Below are 14,018 nucleotides of genomic sequence, written 5' to 3' on the forward strand. Positions count from 1 at the left end.
CTCATGCAACAGGGAAATAAAATAAATACTCTTTGCATGCCAAGGGATTCGAACCCAAGCTCTCGCATCAGCCAATTCATGCCACTAGCCTCCTTGCCACAAGCTCTTTTTGTGCCACATTTAATCTTCAATTAAATAAAAGGTCTAAAGGCCAAAGTTCAGGTTCCTTTAAAAGAAAAACCAAAATAAATTGTAAGAGCCAAGACTTGAACCCAGGCTCCCTTGCAACCTTAATGACGCCGCAACACTAGACCACATGCTTCATTATGTCATTTTTTAACACGATAATTTAAAAGGCCAACATCCAAGCATCCAAGGTTTTATCCACTAAAAACAAAAATTTTTGCTAAAGCTCAGGTTTGAACCCAGGACTTTTCCAACTCCTCTCAGGACCCTTAACCACTAAAGCAAACATACTTTTGTACACAGTTTCCTAACCGTTCCCTTGCTCAAGGCCCAATACTTCTAGGCCCAAATTCCGGGGCATTACATTTTTCTTCTTGATTTTTTTGAGGAATCGTCGAGCTCTTTATCATTCAATATGGGTTGTATTTTCAGAAATTCACTATAGCTTCACATCTTGGATTTCATTTTCTTAGTTTTCTTATCATTCTTATTGTTTAATTTATCAAACATGGTTCATCTGTAAGGAATATTCATTGGCCGAAGATAATTATATTTATTACGGTTGTAATTTCTAGTTTGATCATAAGAACGCGGTGATACAGATCTCTGGTTTTTAGAGGTTGTGTTTCTGCACTGGTTGTTACTGGAGCTACATTCGGTTTTTCTTTTTTGTTTTGAAATGCACTATTGATGGTTGGGGTATTATCTATCTATACGGTTGAGGCATCAATCTTTTTATAGCACTATGGTTTTAATCTATGTGATAGTTGTGGCTTCGGTATGGTTCAAAGCTTCAATGTTAATAATTGAATCCCTTTCTAGCTTTCGTGAAGGGTTAGGCATTGGCAGAAGTGTAGACGATGGAAGATCGAGCTTAAACTTGCATACTGGTTCTCATTCCTCAGGTAATCTCGATTTACATCAACGAGTTAAAATGAGATGTTATGTTTTGTTTGAGTTAATGAAGTTTGTAGAGATATTTGATTGGTCTGCTGAGGGAAATATGTTAGACGGTATATCTAGATTATCTCGACAACAAGAAGAAGGAGTTATTCTGAAACATTATTAGTTGATTGATAATATCGACTCAGTTGTTTTAGTTAGAGCGGGTTATTCATTTGAAAAGTTAATTGAGTTATACGTATTTGAGTTTATCCTCAAGTTCGAGAATAAATTTTCTGCATTCACGGGTAAATAGACGGACAGTTTGAATGAAGAATTTATATTCTAGAAGACATGATACAGGAATAGATCTATCAGGTCAGTTCTAATTATGAAATGTCATTATGGGTTAAAGTTGTCTCGATAGTTGAACTTATCGCGCTTGTGTTAAATGTTATTGCTTGAAGCTTTTCAGGAAAAAGGGAACAAATATTAGTTGAAAGTTACAGATGCAAACATGTCAGAAGTATCAGTTAGAGTTTGATAATCTTTTTTTCGACAGACGATCACTAAGAAATTTCTCTATATTTATACTACTAAAGATAAGTGATAGCGGGAGGACACCAAAGCTGCTTAGCTAAGTTCAGTTATAGTATCAAGTTTTATTATGACTTCTGATGCGAGTTATGAATTGAGGTTAGGTATAAATGGTTTATATATGGATTACCATTAAGAACATGACAAAAAGACTCAACTTGATGGCTTGTATCAGGTGAAAAATTTCAAGGACGAAATTTTTGTAAGGGGGAAAGAGTTGTAACAACCCATTTTTTAGTGGTGCAAGAAACAATGGTTCCGGGGCCACCAAATTTGATGATTAAGTTCATAAATATTATATTTAATATTTATGAATTAATTATGACTCTGAAAAGGTTTTTGATATAGTGATTTTTGTTTTAGAAGCGATTTATTAAGTTCAAGTGGTAAGACCCTAAGGTCAAGTGGTTTTAGAAAATGAGCTATCGAGACATCATTTCTATAAACTGAGTCATAAATATTTTTATAAATAACTACGGAGTGTCATTAAGGTTCCATTAAAGTTTCGTTGAAAAATTTTAACATTTCGATAGTTAATGAAGCAAAAAGGAATAAATTGTAAAAGTTGAAAATGTCAATCGTTATTAGTTTAAAGGTGTTAAATTGGTTAAAGATTTATAATTGGATGGCCTTAATGGGTAAATTACCCATTCTTAAGTTGGTGCGCGGTTAAAGCTTATTTTCTTTTAATTTTATATGTGTTTTATATCTTATAATAATGTTATTATAAGATAAATGATAAAATAAAGAAATAAAAGTTAAAAAAAATAAGAAAACAAAAGTGTTTTCTTCTTCATTTAATATATTCATCATTGAAACACCATGACAAGAGGAACCAAGGTTCCGCCATGCTTTGTTCAAATTAGTCCCTGAACCCAAAACATGCAAATTAACCATATTTACTCAAAATTTAGCTTAGCTGAATGTTCATAGTATCCAAATATCCCATTCATACTACAATTTCACATTAAATCCTTTAACTTTTATTATTTTAAGATTTAGTATCTAATCGATAAATTCATCAAAAATCACCTAACAAAAAACTTTTAATTATCAATCAACATTTCAAATTCGTCATTTAACATAAAAAATCACAAGATTCATCAATGGAAACATTCAAAATCTTTAACAGTTTCAAAATCGAAGGTACGAGCTTGAGTAAAACTTTCGGGGTAATTTTGTAAAAATGTAAAAAATGATTGAATTGCATAAAATGAATTATTTTACTGTCTAACTTAATATATTGAATGGAATTATTAATTTAGATGAAGATCGGGTGGAAATCGATGAAAATAGAAAATTACCAAAATGCCCCTATACTTTGGTATTTCTGCAATTTGGCCAGGTAACTTTGTATGAATTGTATTTTGTTTAATTTTGATTAATTTTGATTAATTCAATGATGTATGATGATTACTGAGCCCCGTTTGAACCTTAGGAATTCATAGGATACAAATGACATGTCATTAGGGTTTACATGATTTGGGTACTGGTCTTGAATGTCCTATCGATGGCTGAGGTCCTGCATGTGTTGCAGATACTCCACAGCTCTTGTGAGCAGCATCATATAGCTACGTTATGAACCACACCTTGTGTGAGCATACTGATTTATAGCTCGTAAGAGCATACCGATCTACAACTTGAGTGAGCATACAAATTCATAGCTTGTATGAGCATACATGTACATGAATTGACATATTAGAGTTATATGAGTTAGCACACTATGTGTGAGCTATCTCGGGTATCCAACGGTATTCTAAATGGTTCAACGGGCATTATTCGGATATGAAGTGGTAAGAGTTCGATCTGAACTAAGATATAAATACATGTGAATTTCATTGAAATGGTATTACATGGTTTATTGAAAGTAGAAATGGATGATATATGTATATGATACATGAATAAATGTTGTGCTCATCCATGTTTATAATGTTTTATGTTATATGTTTATTTGGCTAACATGTTAGGTGTACATGCTTGGCTTTGGCCAAGTTGTGGTTGTTATGCCACGTTAAACTTATAAGTTATGCATTGAAATGGTAGATGCCTAAATGGAAATATGCTTGTGATCATGAAAGGGTGGTAAGGTTTAAATTATGTAATTCCTATTGAAATGGTTTATTATGTGGTTAGTTCCAAAAAGAATTATGTTGAAATGCACTAGCTTGTGGCTATGATTGAATGATATGCTTATGTCTTGTGTGTTATGCATATGAAACGGGTGTCGAAAGGTAATGAAATAGTAAGTTCATACCTGAAGTGTAGAATGATGAAAAAGGGAATGATGAATTGAATTGATGTTGTTATTTGAGCTAATGAGAGTAAATGCAATGGAAATTAATGAAATGCAAATGAAAATAAGAAAATTTGAAAGGGTTTAAAGTTTTATAATATCCTCCTATGTTAGGGATGATATGTATGTCTGATACTGTGAATTTATTCACTTTGCAAGTTGTTGAATATGGTTTCATGAATCTTGCCGTATCGGTATAGGATTACTCTTTATATATATAAATTGAAATGGATTGATCTAATTAAAATTTATACTAGCTTACTAAGCATCCATTACTTACGTAGTTGTTTTCCTTTACTTTTTAAATTATCAGAACCTTGATCAGGTTCTATTGGTACTTTTGGGTGTTTTGATTTTGGTTATAATGGCATGTATAGACATTTGTGGCTAATGTTTGGCCTATGTGTTTTGGTTGTTGAAATAGCCATATGGTTTGTATTGTGTTATGGTATATTGGTTGTGATTATGGTATTTTGAATGTTGATAAAGGTTTGGTTTTTGGTATGTATATAAATGGCCTTGAATTGGTTGATAACATGTCTTATTATGCTAAAAAAGTTTAAGTTAGAATGATTGATTAAGTATGCATATTAAAAATGTTTTGTGGTTGGTATAAATGTGGTAATTTGGTACATTTGCTATAAATGACATATGTGATCTTTGGTGCAAATTGTTGAATGGTATATTCGGTATGTTTTGTTAGGTAAAGTAAATGGTCTGTTGTTGATGCAAGCTTAATCAAAAGTTAGTTGAATATTTTGGCTAATTTGAATATGTAATGGTACATGTTTACATGAGGAGTTTGAGGTGTCATTTGGCATATTGGTTATATGTTGTTATACCTTATTTGAATGGTTTGATTATGCATTGTTTTGGTGCATTTTTTAAGGCTTGTAATATGTGCAAAAGTGCTAGTAGGTACATGATAAGTTGGGTGAGAAAAATGGCTTGAAAATGGCCTATCTTTCGTCCACACGGGAAGAGACATTGGCGTGTGTCTCAGCCGTGTATGACACACGGCCAAGAGACACAACCGTTTGTCCCTTGTAGCTTTCAAAGGGTTGCAAGTCAGGCTGTTGCACGGCTTAGCACATGGCCGGGCACACAGACTTGTGAGGCCATTTCGAGGGGTACACGGCCTGGCACAGAAGCATGTGGTTTGGCCGTGTGACCCAAGTCAGTGAGTTACACGAGCATAGACACGAGCTGGGACACAACTGTGTGTCCCTACTTTGTTTGTTATGTGTATGAGCAATGATTCCAAACGCTCACCACCATTGATTTTGTCGAGAAGTTGAAAGCTTAATCTAGCTCTTTCTTTAACTGGTTGAATGCCCTAATGAATCCAAGGCTTCACACACAAAAATTATATAATAAAAACAGTCAAATAAGCCAAGGATTCACTCAAACCAACTAAAACACAAGCCCAAGTCGAGTTTCCAAGTAGCTCAAAACCATTAACATAACAAACTTAAAATACACACAACTCGGTCTACGCTTAACCTTTTCGCCTAAAATGAATTATGTTCATCTTATTAATTATCTGTGCCTAATTCCCAACCATTAAATTACACTAAAAAGCCCAGTTCATAGTATCGACATTTTTCGACATTTGTTAAGAAATTTTCACAAAATTCATTAAAACATGAGAAATCATCAACAAAACATCAATATAAGTTTAAAAACCTCTTAATCACATTAAAACTAATAGAAAAACACTTTAAACCCAAAATTTTGGAATCCACCATTGATGACTCCATTTTTGGATTTTATTAAAATCTTGTGATTCAATGGCTAATACTTTAGTTTCAAGGACTAGATAACACAAAAACCTCATAAGAATTCGAAATATTACCTTTGGCGAGTTTTGACACAAATTCGAAAAACCCATATTTGGCGAAGATGATCGAATCATTGGAGTTTTTGAATGTTTTAAAGAGATTCTATGGATGTTTAAGGCCTGGGTGTTGAGAGAAATAAAAGCTTATAATTTGGTAATCGATATCGAGTGGAGAGAGCTAGGGAAATCAAAGGGACCACAAGCACAATGAAGGGAAATGAAACTAACGTAAAAACATGTTGATGGGGAAGAAATAGGTTCAATTTTATAAACTGGTAAAACTGCAACATAAATGCCTTCTATTTTTACTTTGTTACAAATCAGTCCTCTTTCTAAAATTAAAGGTTTTTAAAACACTTTTTCAAAAGTTGACTTAACAACTAAGATGCCATAGATGAATAGAATCTCAATTTACCATGCTACAAAATTTTGAGCACTCTAAAGTTGAAATTCTTAAAATACCCCTAAAACTCCTAGGCCCTATTTTGGGGTGTTACAATTCTCCACCTTTAAAAAGAATTTTGTCCTCAAAATTACCTGAACTATACAAATAAGGATATTGTTGCCTCATTGCCTCTTTACCTTCCAAGGTAGCCTCTTCAGTGTTGTGGTTGCACCACAAAATCTTAACGAACAGAACTCTTTTATTACACAAGACCTTTTCTTCACAAGCTAAAACCTTTACTAGTTCTTCTTCATAGGTAAGATCATGTCGAATTTCAACTCCCTCAACTAGCACAATATACGACGGATCTGAACAATACTTCCACAACATCGACACATGAAAAACATCATGAATTCGCTTAAGTTCTGGTGGCAACTTGAGACGATAAGCTATCCAACCAACCCTCTCATGTCCAATATATCTCGGACTTAACTTACTCTTCCTACCAAACCTCAAAACGTTCTTCCAAGGTGACATTTTCAAGAACACCTTATCACCAACTTGAAACTCAATATCTCTTAGCTTCAAATCCGAGTAGGATTTCTACCTATTAGACATTGCTTTTAAATGATTACAAATCAACTTTACCTTCTCTTCAATTTTGTGAACTAAATCTTGTCCAACAACTCACCTTTCATCTAATTTCATCCAACAAAAAGGAGTTCTACACTTCCTTCCATAAAATGCCTCAAAAGGTGCCATATGTATAATAGCTCGATAACTGTTATTTTAAACGAATTCTGCCAAAGGCAAATATCTCTCCTAACTACCACTAAACTCGATCACACAGCTTCGTAACATATCTTCCAAAACTTGTATTACCCTTTCAAATTGACCATCTGTTTGCGAATGATAAGTCGTACTAAGACTAAGCTTCCATCCTAAAGCTTCTTACAAACTCTTCCAAAGCCTCGATGTAAACCATGGATCCCTATCTGAAATAATTGAAACTAGAACCCCATGAAGACGAACCATCTCAACAATATACAACTCTACTAACTTTTGTAAAGAATAGTCAGTAAGTACGGCTAAAAAATGCACACTCCTCAAAAACCGATCAACTATAACCCATACAGAATCTTTCCTCGATGGAGTCAAAGATAAACCTAAAACAAAATCAATAGTAATCCTTTTTGACTTCTACTAAGGAATCGCAATCGGCTGTATCAAACCCGAAGGAAACTGATGTTCAACTTTCATCTTTTGACAAACCAAACATCAAGTTACAAAATCCGTAACATCCTATTTTAAACCAAGCCACTAATAAACTTCTCTAAAATCATGATACATCCTTCCACTACCGGGATGCATACTATTAGGCTACTAAGCACCCCGGTAAGAATCACTTGCCTTAATTCTACATCATGCAGCACACACAACCTACCTCGAAAGTTCAAGATACCATCACCATCAACATGAAAATCCTCCTTAATACCTTGCTCAACCTGTCTTATCCTCTTCAATAACTCCCCATCTAAAGGTTGCTTCTCATTAATTTGTTGTGATAAAGTTGGCTTTACTTGAAGTACAGCTAGCAAACCACCATCACTACCCAAACTTAAACGTGCAAACATAGCTCTCAAATTTGCCATCGACTTTCTACTCAAAGCATCAACAACTACATTCGCCTTGCCAAGATGATACTCTATCACACAATCATAATCCTTTAACAACTCAATCTAACGTGTTTTCCTTAAATTCAACTCCTTTTGGGTGACAAGATACTTAAGGCTCTTATGATCCATATAGATAACACACTTCTCTCCATACAAATAGTGGCGCCAAATCTTAGGTGCAAAAACCACAGCAGCTAAGTCCAAATCATGAGTAGGATAATTGCATTTATGAGTCTTCAATTACCTTGAAGCATAAGCCACAACTTTTCCCTCTTGCATCAACACACAACCGAGACCCAAATACGAGGCAATCACTATAAACCACGAAATCCTTTCTAGGTTCTGGTTGAATCAACACTGTTGCTTTAGTTAAAACTTCCTTAAGTTACTCAAAACTCTTCTGCCAAGCCTCAGTCCACTCAAACGTCACCTCTTTCTGAAGAAGTTTTGTTAAGGGTGCAGCAATAAGAGAAAACCCTTCTACGAACCTACGATAATAAATAGCTAAACCCAAGAAACTCCTAACTTCAATAACACTCCTAGGTGGCTTTTACTCTAAGAATGCCTCAATCTTCTTAGGATCTGCTCAAATCCCTTCTGTCTATACAACTGACCTAAGAACGCTACTTTCTTAAGCCAAAATTCACATTTAGTTAACTTCACACACAACTGCTTATCTTGCAGAATCTGCAAAACAACCCTTAAATGCTCATCGTGATCCTCCTTAGAACGAGAATATACCAAAATATCATCTATAAAAACTACAAACTGATCCAAATACGAATGGAACACTCGATTCATCAAATCCATGAATACGGCAGAAGCATTGATTAATCAAAACGGCATCACCAAGAACTCATAATTCCCATACCGAGTCCTAAAAATAGTTTTCAACACATCATACTCCTACACCTTCAACTGATAATCCCTAGATCTAAGATCAATCTTCAAAAAAACTGTTGCACCTCGGAACTGATCAAACAAATCATCAATTCGAGGCAAAGGGAAATTATTCTTAATTGTAAACTTGTTCAAATATTTATAATCAATACACATCTGCATTGTACCATCCTTCTTATTTATAAACAAAATTGGTGCACCTCACGGAGATACGCTCTGTTGAATAAACCTCTTATCAAGTAACTCTTGTAACTGAATCTTCAATTCCTTATGATCTTTTGGTGCCATGCAGTAAGGCGTAATGGACACGTGCAGTACCAATATAGTGCTCAATTCCGAACTCAACTTAACCATCCAGTGGCAAACAAGATAACTCTTCCAGAAACATATTAGGAAAATCCTTAACTATGCTAATATCTTGAACTCTTAACTCCTTACTAACAGAATTCATAGTCGAAACCACATTAGACATAAAATCAGTCTCACTAATAACAACAATTTCTAAACCATCACTATTCCTTAGAGTAATTCGCTTAATTTCAAAATCTACCCTAGCTTTATGCTCTCTCAACCAACTTATCAAACATCTCCACATTCTGAGTTGCCAAATAAACTTGCATCTCACGATTAAGCCCAAATCGCAACCTCTTACAACGGTCTCTCTCAAAAAGTATCATCCCAGGAGCATACTAACTAAGTCGTACAAACTCAGCCTCATAAACAACTACTAATAGATCACCCTGAATCAAATCCAAAAACTCATGCTTACGAGCCTCTATATACTGTTCACCCATAAAATTCTTCTTAAAAACCTCAATAAAGTAAATCCTAGTTAATATATCAGTAACAGTACCTCTCCTAACCTATTCCACCAGCGATAAGCCTCACAATCGAGTAAGGACACAGTGCAACCCAGCTTTTCCTTATCAGTACAAGACATTTGCTCCAGGATCCTTTCAACTCCTTCCAACCAATACTTAGCTACAGTTGGATTAGTACCTTTCAGCCAAGAAATATCTTTACCACTGTCTCATGTCATATACAACAAGTATGAGCAAAATGTCTTCTATTTCAAGATTCGTATAGGTTTAAGTCAATTATTCTTGTTAGTTATGAATGTTGCATGCAAACAATATAAAAAATAATCCTAAAAATGAGTGTTAATGTCCATATGGTCCATTTAGAAAAATTAACAAAATGTGTCCGTAGATATCGATACTAACATGAGGGTATGGAAACATGGAAATTTACACATTTTTACATACCTTTTTAACATAAAATCATATAGTTTTGATAATTTTTTTGTCGAAAAAATAATTAATTTTTACAAAATAATTAAAGTGCACTTAAAATATGAACATGTTTAATTTTAGTTAATTTTATAATTAATTTTGATGAATTTTGGTTATTTTTGACAGATTTTCACAAAGGGCAAAAATAGCTCGGCAGACACTGCTAGAAGCACAAAACCGAGAAGCAATTTGAAGTATCGAGGTGAACTAAATTTTAGTCTACGACGATCTAAAATAATATGTATTAATTCATAATATAATTAATTTTAATTTATATCCAATTTAATTTGAGTTAATAAATTACTATTAATTAATTATGGAAAAGTGGTCCAGTTAAACTGAACCAAGTGAACCGAACTGACCAAGAAATAGACAGCCCAAAAACCGTCCCAAGAGCTGATACAAACTAGCTTATTAACTGATTATTTAAGCTTGTAAAGAGACCCTTGAAGACTTGTTCAAGTTGCATTCAAACCCTTCCACAATTGTTGGCTTTATGGATTTGCCTTAAGCCTAATTTAGCAAAGTTGAAACTATCAACTTTGCCACATGTGTGGCCGGCCAAGGGAGGGCTCTTTGGCTGATAATTGTAGTTATTTTTAGCAGCCCCCCTCAGCTCTAAAATCCCCCTTAGGCTGGTCATTTGAAAAACACACCTCAAGCATTCACATCTTTCCTCTCTTCTCTCCACTTTCTCTCTTCTTTTCCATTCCAAAATTCCCTTACTCTCTTGTAAATTTCCCCTCTTTAGAAAGGGGCATTCAGTAGCCATTTGGAGCAGCAATTAAGTGTTCATAGCAACCTTGGTCGACGAGGACAACAGAGAAGGAAGAATGGAACAACTAGTCAAGCCACGGAAAAACACCAGATTTGGTTCTTGTTCCCTATCTCTTTAATTTTTATTGTTGTTATGCTGATCATATCTATGAATATTTATGTTGTTGGAATGGTTAATTTAATCAATTTAGCTTGAATTTAATTCGTGTTAGGTTGATTGTATTTCGTTTGTTAAAATTATTAAAATTATTAAAATTGTGTTTATGTTGTTATAGGCCTCGGTAAGATGCTTGATTAAGTAAAATCATGACTAATTTATTCATGCATTACAATTGTTAGGTAACTAATGAATTAATTATCTAAACAGATTGAAATTGTAATTAATGGACACACTACTTAATCAGTGCATGTTTAATCATTTAAGGTAGCTGAGGGTTAGATTAGCAACGGTATCTAACGATAAATTTGTCTTGCATAACTTGCAAGATTATTGTGATTAAACTGTTTCAAGGTAACGATACTTTATTACCTCACATAGTCTTTTATGTGCTTATTAAATCGAGTTAATTGTTTGAATGGACATAGGGATATGTACAAGAGATTATTTTGATTTAATAAGTATGTATGTGCAACAACATATTTGCCTATTAAGGTTTGTTTAATCGGTTGAATTGACATAGGGATATAGTCAAGAGATGAATGGATATTGGTAGGTGAGTATGTTCATAAGTTAGCAAATTACTGAGTTGCCGTGAACTTATTCGTAACAATATAAACATGAGTTTAATAATTCTAAGTTAAGAAATGTAATTAGTCTAACACAATTAAGTCATCTTGATTAAAATTGTATTTTGAAATCGTGCATTTGAGATTTATTTATTTAGTTTACTTAGTTTAAAATCTTAATTTTTAATCATCCTCTCAAACAAAATATTTTTCTTCACCGAAGTGTTTTCAATAGCATTCATAAATAATTATTTCACAGTCCCTGTGGGTACGATAACTCGACATTTACTGGTCACTTTATTACTTGTTGCGATTGTGTACACTTGCACATTTCCGTCATTCCATGTTTTTGGCGCCGTTTCCAGGGACTGTGTTTTAAAAAGTCATTATTTGTGAAGTTGTTAGTTTTGCATTTTGGTTTATTTTTCTGTTCAAATTTTAACTTAGTTAATTTTTCTGTAATTATTTCAGGTGTTTATGATTATTGACCGAATCATCGATTCACTCCCTGTAGACCCTGAGATTGAACGAACTTTTCAACGGAGAAAAAGACAAGCAAGTCAGAGAAGGACTGAAGAAATGAACTTCGAAAATCCGCATCAAGGAAACGGAGCAAACCTTACTCAAAATCGTATCCTTATTGCTAATGATAGGGATAGAGCTTTAAGACAGTATGTCATGCCAGTATTTCATGATCTTAATTCGGGTATTAGAAGACTCGAAATTGAGGCACAACAGTTCAAGTTGATGCCAGTCATGTTCTAGATGCTTCTGACAGTGGACCAATTTAGTGGAATGCCTATCAAAGATCCTCGCCTACACTTAAGACTGTTTATGGAGGTGAGCGATTCTTTCAAGTTAGCTGGAGTACCTGAAGATGCATTACGATTGAAACTATTCCCATATTTACTAAGGGACAGAGCTCAAGCTTGGTTGAACTCATTACCACAAAACTCAATTTCCATATGGCAAGAGTTAGTAGAAAAATTCCTTATGAAGTATTTCTTGCCTACCAAGAATGCTAAGTTGAGGAACGAGATCACTGCTTTCCACCAAATGGATGATGAGTCATTGTATGAAGCCTGGGAAAGGTATAAAGAATTATTACGAAAGTGCCCGCATCATGGAATTCCACATTGCATACAACTTGAGACATTTTATACTGGTCTCAATGCTCACACGAGGATGGTAGTGGACTCTTCTGCTAATGGTGCTATAAGTCTTATAATGAGGCTTATGAAATCATTGAGAGGATTGCCAGCAACAATTATCAGTGGCCAACCAATTAACCAGCATCAGGAAGACGAGTCGCTGGAATAAATGAAGTAGACACTCTTACTTCACTCGCATCTCAAGTATCATCAATATCCTTAAGGTTAAAAAATCTTACTACTAATGGGTGTAATAGTTTTACAGACAACCATTAAATCAATTTGAAAATGTAGCCTTTGTTTTTTTTTGGGAAGGACATTTGTTCGAAGAATGTCCTTCGAACCCTGAATCTGTGTATTACATAGGTAACTAGAACCAAAATCGAGGAAGGCAAGGGCTACAATCCAATTTCTATAATCCATCATGGCGAAACTAGGCAAATTTTTCCTGGAGCAACCAAGGGGTAGGAACTGGTAACAATTATGTCCAACCTAGATCTACCCAGAAACCTAGTTTTTCCTGATAAGCTCAGAAACCAACCCAAGCTGAACCATCCAATGGCCTAGAGAATCCATTGAAGGTATACATGGCGAAAAATGATGCCTCTCTAAGGAATTTGGAGAATCAAGTGGGCCAGCTTGCAACTGAACTCAAAAATTGACCACAAGGTCCTTTACCTAGTGATATGGAGAATCTGAGGAATCTAGGGAAGGAGCATTGTAAAGTGTTAACATTGAGGAGTGGAAAGACTTTAGAGCCCAATTTCGTCAAAGTTGAGAAGGAGCCACCTGACGCTCAAGACTCAAAAGAAGTTCAACCGAGTGTTGAAATTCCAATTTCACTAGAAATTGAATCTGTAAAATCTGACAAGGTAACTTCTTAACCAGCTAATTATGATCAACTAATAACTCCGTTAGATGTAGAATTGCCATAGAAAATGAATCAACCAGTTCCAATAAAGAAACCTCCACCACCATACCCTCAAAGACTTCAGAAGCAAAAGCAGGAAATTCATTCCAAGAAGTTCCTAGACGTTCTCAAGCAACTTCATATCAACATCCCGTTGGTTGAAGCACTTAAACAAATGTTGAACTACGTCAAATTCATGAAGGATATTCTGTCTAAAAAATAAAGGCTTGGAGAATTTGAGACGGTAGCCCTTACGAAGGAATGCAGTGCATATCTTCAAGACAAACTACCCCCAAAATTGAAGGATCCTTGATGTTTTTCCATACCTTGCAATATTAATGCAACATATTGTGGTTAGGGATAGGTGAAGTTACACCTACTACGGTTACACTTCAATTAGCTGATCGATCCTTAGCACATCCAGAAGGAAAAATCTAGGATGTATTGGTACGTGTAGACAAAT

The 14,018-nt window shown here is 34.6% G+C and overlaps 1 non-coding gene across 1 annotated transcript; it reads right to left on the reverse strand.

The window, feature by feature from the left end:
• Positions 1-12,517: 12,517 nt before the first annotated feature.
• On the reverse strand, positions 12,518-12,624 carry LOC128039403 (small nucleolar RNA R71). The gene has a single exon (XR_008193906.1). It is a non-coding gene; the product is annotated as a small nucleolar RNA R71 (small nucleolar RNA).
• Between the last annotated feature and the right edge of the window lie 1,394 nt (positions 12,625-14,018).

The sequence above is a fragment of the Gossypium raimondii genome, chromosome 2 (assembly GCF_025698545.1).
Source record: "Gossypium raimondii isolate GPD5lz chromosome 2, ASM2569854v1, whole genome shotgun sequence".
Classification (NCBI taxonomy): Eukaryota; Viridiplantae; Streptophyta; class Magnoliopsida; order Malvales; family Malvaceae; genus Gossypium; species Gossypium raimondii.